This window comes from Anarrhichthys ocellatus, unplaced genomic scaffold, assembly GCF_004355925.1.
Source record: "Anarrhichthys ocellatus isolate YVR2014 unplaced genomic scaffold, GSC_Weel_1.0 scaffold2814, whole genome shotgun sequence".
Taxonomy (NCBI): domain Eukaryota; kingdom Metazoa; phylum Chordata; class Actinopteri; order Perciformes; family Anarhichadidae; genus Anarrhichthys; species Anarrhichthys ocellatus.
This window is the reverse complement of record NW_022282788.1, coordinates 90-5,944: the sequence shown is the minus strand read 5'-3', so window position 1 is coordinate 5,944 and position 5,855 is coordinate 90. Positions and strand designations below refer to the sequence as shown.

At 43.0% G+C, this 5,855-nt stretch overlaps 1 long non-coding RNA gene across 1 annotated transcript in view; it reads left to right on the top strand.

Moving 5' to 3' along the window:
* LOC116378571 (uncharacterized) overlaps nt 1-5,768 on the top strand; it is a 6,525-nt gene extending 757 nt beyond the window's left edge. Inside the window, exons 2-3 of the long non-coding RNA XR_004212311.1 lie at nt 1,561-1,655; nt 5,661-5,768. This is a non-coding gene — a long non-coding RNA (uncharacterized LOC116378571). The remainder of the gene's footprint in view (nt 1-1,560; nt 1,656-5,660) is intronic.
* Nucleotides 5,769-5,855: the final 87 nt, after the last annotated feature.

The following is a 5,855-nucleotide window of genomic DNA, read 5'->3' as shown; positions in this document are numbered from 1 at the left end:
CCCCCCCCCCCCTTGTTTCTCTCCTCTCCCCCTCCTCTTTCTCACCCCTTCTCTTCTTCTCTGAGTGGTTGTGATTGACCGGCGTGAGAGATGACCGCTAACCGGAGGGACCGGTGTCTGCTGGGTAGAGAGACAGAGGCTCACATTCTCTCTCTCTTTAATCTGTTCTTAGAGGGAGGTGGGGGTTCATCACCCAGTTGTTGTGGCTCACCGGCGGGCAGCCTTTCGCCCCCTGCTGATTGTTTGGACCAATTTCTAGGCTCTTAAATGGATTGTCCCATGTGATTAGTATGTTGAAGAGTACCGTCCTGTGTGTTTGCTGTTTGTGCTTGTGTGCAGAGATCTGTATTTATAAGATAAACAGAAATGAGAAATAATACGGCAAACATTTTGTGTTTTATACACAAAAATAGCAAGTTTGTCTCAACATTTGATAACAATTGGGATTTTTATTTGTTTTTTTATGATCAGCTTATTCATTTATGGAATAATTTGTGCATATTTGTACACCACCTGTGCATTGTATTGTTCTCAGCCCTTTTTGAAATATTGTACACTTTCTCAAAGACAAAGTCCCAGTCATGTCTTTAGACCGTTGGATATGTGTGGAATATGAACTAAGCGGTTGTTGCTCTTAAACTTTCCTATAAGAGAAAGAAAATAAATACTTTTGAGAAGCGCAGTTTTACAACGAGCATACGTGAAGCTTGAACTTTGTACTACAAAGTCTGGCTTTGTGTACAGGCCACTGGAAGAGGTGCTATCTTTGAAACGCTTCCCAGTGCACGTTGGAGTCGTGTCAGTGCACAATGTCGGCATGTCTGGACTCCTTTGTGACACATCTTTGATCGGCTTTCCCATATGCGTCTTATGAAACCGACAAACTTCAGCTTTAATCAGCACAGCGTTCCACAGCCGGCATGTTTTATGCACACAGCTGTGACCTGAAGTGCCCTGGCTTGTCTTGAGGAAGGAATGTTATACCCACATCCGCTACATTTGTCATATAATAGTGTTTTATGTTTTAATAAAGGTTAGAATTAGTTAACTGTTTGTCTTTTCTAGAGTCATTCATCTCAAAAATCTTTCACGGGCCCCCTAAAATATTACCATCAACCACCTAACTGTTGAGAAACAGTGCTCTGCACTCAGTGACCACTTTATTAGGTACACCTGTACAGTCAACTCAACACAGCTCTAGCATACATTGTTTTAAAAAAGCCTCTTCATTGTAATCAACATAAAAATCGACTTAATGGCAGAACAGTTGGGTTGGATTGGATTGCATGAGATGTACCTAATAAAGTTTCATTGAGTCACAAAGTAAAAGACACTTTTCTTAACAAGAAAATAAATGTTTAAACTGGCAGAAATGACATCTTTTTGTTTCCTTTGTGTCCTCTGAATCTTTCCCAAAATGCGCTTCCCTCTCAGCGTCTCCCCGCTACAGGCACATGTACACTGTTTGTTCACATTCGGTTTGATCCACATGCTTGTCGTCGGACAGCCCCGTTAACCGGACGTTGTCTTACTACCGTCCTTCTCTGTGTGTCTCTGCAGCGGCCGCCTGTTGGTCGGGACGTTCGTCGCTCTGTTCTTCAACCTGCTGACTCTGCTGTCCGTCAGGAACAAGCCCTTCACCTACGTCTCAGAAGGTACAGCCGACCCCAGTTTAACCACTTCATCCCGCTGTGTGTTCGTGCTGGAGAGCAGCTTCACGTCAGGCACAGCACCAGCGTACACTGTTTTAAAGACGGTGGATTAGTGGTTTATTTTGTGTGTCTTTTGTGTTTTGTCCCCTGGACGGTTGAGGTTTGGTAATCCTCCCCCTCACTTGGGAACAGGGACAATTTGGCTTTTGTTATATTTTGGAGGATTACTGAAGTAAAATCAAATGCTGGCTCACTGATTTGCCAGTAGATAAATCACAAATGGCGGCAGTGGATCAGAGGTTAGTCCTTTCCTAATTGCAGGAATCAGTAAGTTGTACAACCAAACGCAGTTGTGTCGTCTTAAAAATATGACAATATGACTTTTTCAAATTATTCTTAAAAGATTACTTTAGGGTGTTTTTTGCAGCACGGAGAGAAAGGAAGTATGACGTGCAAGTTGACATGCAACACCGCCTGTGAACTGGATTCAAACAGAAGATGTTATTTGGGAGCACAGCTACCAAATTAAAGTAACGATTCATTGTATTATCGATTGAACCGCTGGCCGCTTTTAGATCATTGTTTGGGCTATAAAATGCTTGACAAAAAAAATGCCCACCCCAGTTTCCCAGAGCTCAAGCTGACTTGTTCAGACATCATGTTTTTTTCCGACCAACAGTCCAAAACCCAAACGTATACAATTTAAAATTCAGCATTTCCTCACGACGGATAAGCTCGAAACGGAGAATGTAGGCATGAATTAAATGATGAATCGGTTATGAAAACTCTCTTAGATTATTCTATTGATTACTTAAATAATAGGTTGTTAACTTTGGAGAGGCAGCATCTTTTGCAGAATAATGTCAGCCTCAGCATGACTTTGGCCAGACTTCTTTAAGCTTCTGCTCATAAAAAAAACAAAAAAACATCTAGTAGGACAAATGGATTTTATTTTTGCATTTTTGTCTCTTTCACAAAGTTTTAAAAAGCAAGAGCAAGAAGACTTTTCCAGTGCTGCAGTGGAGCCTGATGTTAAAGGACTGAAATGCAGCTCGATGGGATAGTTAACGTAATGCCCCGTTATCTCATTTAGGAACATTAACCAAACCTCTAACAGAATGACCAACATCACAGAAACATGGAGACTCGCATACAGTTAGGATCATTGGAACAATGTCCGCTGAAATAGATGACTAGAGTCTCACATCACCTTTCCTCACGAATACAGTACAAATATACACATACATGTTGTATCTACATGAACACATCAGAGACCAGACCGAGACCCACACACCATCCCGACTTTATTAACACACAACATACGTAAGATAGTGAGACACACAAGTTATAGGTCACACAGACACACACACACAGATGCAGACGGGGAGGGCAGGCCAGTGTCGACCCCAGGACATATTAACCTTACTGAGACTCAGTCTACTGCTAATACGGAAAGACTGCAACACATACACGCACACACACACAGGCTGCTGCCTCTATCATACACACACTAATTTGCAGACAATAGAATACACTCATTTGTACCTGTATACACACCTAAATGAAACATGCAAATGTTCATGCATGGAGAAACAGATTTGTCTCACACACACACACACACACACACACACACACACACATACATTTAGAAAACAGAGGGTCCCTTGGGCCAGTCAGTATTTTGGGAGAGAGAGAGGAAAAGGAGGGAATGAGAAGAGAGAATGAAGAAGGAGAAGAAGAGAGAGTTATGAAACGGAAGCGAGAATGTGCTTTTCCAGCAACATCGGTTATAAAACATCCTCATCCAATGATCCCTCCTTTCCTCTTTCATACTCCAGTCCCTCCAGATTCTCCTTGTTCCCTTCCTTTCCTCTCCACTACCCATCCCAAGATGTAAGTTACTGTAAAGAGATGAAGGTTTGAAGGAAGGAAGCAAATGGGAGGAAAGACAGATTTGAAAGATCCTCTTTTCTTCCCTTAACTCCTCTCTCCCCTCATCTTTCCTCTTCCCTCTTGTTTTCTCCTGTCCTCCATTTCACCCTCTCCACATTTTTTCCGCTTCCCCATTTCCTCCTCTCTTCTCCCTTTCACTGTTTCCTCCTCTCCTCTTTGTAATGGTTCAATAAAGGGATTTTGAAAACCAAATATTCTGTCCTCGTGTCTTCCCTCCAGTTCTTCCTCTTCTGCCCTGTTTCCTCCTCTCTCCTTTTTGCTCGTCTCCTATCCTCCTGTCCTTTCCTCTCTTTTCCTCTCATCTCAGGCTGACTCACTACAGTCTACTGATGAATGAGGTCAGTGTGTGCGCATGAGTGTGTGTGTGCGTGTGTGTGTCAGCTGTCTGCTCTTGCCTTCGTAGCAGTCTCAACATCACTTAACATCTGACATTTAGGAATGGGAGGGGGATGAAACTACATGCACACAAACACACACACAGGCACTTAACTTTGCCAAAACACACACTATCTCTCACTCAGTGTGCACACACACACACACACACACACACTCTCTGATGGAGCGAGACTAAAAGTGCATTATGCAACCATGTTCCAGACAGTGGTAATGTAGTGTGCCAGAGGGCCAGGCGGGCAGAGAGACTAACCAACACACACACACACACACTCGCACTCAGAAACATTGTCTGCCCTCCTCGTACACACAGATCATAAATAAGTCACTCCATTAAAATGTTTGTTTGGACTGACTCATCCTGCTAGCAAAACAAACAAACCCCCCCCACCTCCACACACACACATACACACACACACACACACGCACTCGGGTCTGAGCAGGATGGGATGTGAAGGGCCTTTGACCCGATGCCGAGCCTCCGGGTCTCGCATTGTCGCCAAACATTAAAGGTGGGACGACGCAGCGGAGCGAGAGCGCTTATCTTTTTTTAAAGACGAGTGGGTGATCCGCCTGCTCCCCCTCCCAGAAGTATTTTTAACCCTCACCGTGACGAAGAGGGTGACTGCTCCCCCGCCCCAACTCTGTTTAATCAGATTCTGGATGCAATAATAGGAGATTTGGAACCTGCTCCCACATGTGATAGAATTATTAGAAACTTGGTGCTGCAGCTTGTGGGATTGTTTGACGTGAAAACCTTCCAGAAGATGCTTAAATCTATAGCACAGAGTTGACGGAGTCAGCTGTGAAGGGAAACAGCTGTGTCTTAATATTTCATGCAGCATTGAACTAGAAAGATGTTTCTGTTCCCATCTCCATGTGAAACTGTCAGATGTTCGGCTCTTCAGTTCATGTCAGACTATAGGGACTTTATATGTCGCTTCTGAGACAAAAAAGATCCTCCACGAGCACACTGTTGTAGTCTTTGGATTAGAATGTTACCTTTTACCAGAGCTAAAGCAGCTGTTGGATTTAATCATTGGAAGTCTATTATAACCATGTTCTGGTTCCAGATGTGAAGATCTTTCTGCTTTTTCTCTGTATTTTATTATTAGAAAAATGTGTCTGAGTTTTGTTTTGTCGTGCGAAGCCATTCTCTGACATCTTCTAAACTAAACAGTTAACAGATTGATGCACAAAATAGTTGATAGTTGTGTTATTCATTTTCATGTATTTCTAAGAAAAGCAACAACCAGCATTTAGTTATTACCTTCATGTTGCAATTTAATGCTTAGATTTTTGACACCTTAACATTCTAAATGACAAGTCTGTCACGTGTGAATAATAGATGCATGCCTGAATCATTCTACATGCATCTGACCGTGAGTGCAGGAATTTACTGCCCCCTGATGACTGGAAACTTCTGCAAAAAATGGTTCTTTGCCCAAAAAGAAACCCAGTGACACACATAAAGTGTCTTTACAGCCACTGAGGAAAAGGATGTTTTATAACTAATACACAACCCTGATTATGGAAAACCTGAGAAACCTGGTTTCCCTGACAGATTATATTGATTTATGAAAACTGCTTTGTTGTTTTTTTGTTTGTTTTAAACGGTCAGATGTTCATTGAAGGCATCTCTCTCTCTCTCCCTCCCTCCAGTGGCCAGCAGCAGTTGGCTTCAGGAACATGTGGCAGATCTGAGTCGAAGGTAAGAAGACCTGCATCACTTTCTCTCACCCCTCCTCCTCTCTCTGTCTCTGTCTCTCTTTAAATCTGTCGCTCCCCTCTCTCTCTCTGGTCCTCACTGTCTCTCTCTCTGGTCCTCACTGTCTCTCTCTCTCTGGTCCTCACTGT